The sequence below is a fragment of the Stegastes partitus genome, unplaced genomic scaffold (genome assembly GCF_000690725.1).
Source record: "Stegastes partitus isolate 25-593 unplaced genomic scaffold, Stegastes_partitus-1.0.2 Scaffold1203, whole genome shotgun sequence".
Taxonomy (NCBI): Eukaryota; Metazoa; Chordata; class Actinopteri; family Pomacentridae; genus Stegastes; species Stegastes partitus.
In genome coordinates, this window is record NW_007578934.1 from 195,600 (window position 1) to 196,315 (window position 716).

Here is a 716-nt window from a genome sequence, read left to right on the forward strand (position 1 = left end):
AATTCAATTTCCTTTCCGATTCACAGGTTTCTGGATATAATGCATGTAATGAGACTTAAATATCAACTTTGTAAATAGTTCCTTCTTAAATGGTAGCATGAGAACAATAAAATTACAGCACACAAGTGGTTCTAATTTCCCTCTCTTAATGGCAGCACTGACGTGAAGCAGTTACAGAACTCTCACTTCCTCTTTTTCAAAAGAATCGCATTTCCAGGAAATTACACTTTTGCAAGTAAATATAAAATCGGCATTAAAACCCCAAATAGATCTATAACTGCGGATAATACCTTTCCAAAGCTATTGTGTAACACTGTCGTAAAATTTTTATCACTCCTCAAGTTGGGGAGGAGAGCCGTCGGAAGTCTTGTATCTGTGGTGGAGTACATGCTGTGTCATCTTCCTCTTCCTTTGAGCGGCTGTTTGAGTGACTGCTTGTGGGTGTGTCTGCCCTGTGGTATTGACAGATCTGGCCCTGTCACTTGTCTTTGTGTCAGAAAGCCTGTGGGAGACAGGAAACCAGGCATCACAGTGGACAGAAAACAGACATCTGACCACACCTACAGCCTCGGGGCTGGACGGCACAGAACAACTACGTTCAACTCTCTGATTTCTCAGAGCACTCTTTGGTTGTGACTCAACCACACTTCTCTCTTGTTCCACGCAAGCGTGCTATCAACTTTCAGCAGAAAAATAAAAAGGCCAAGCAAAAGATA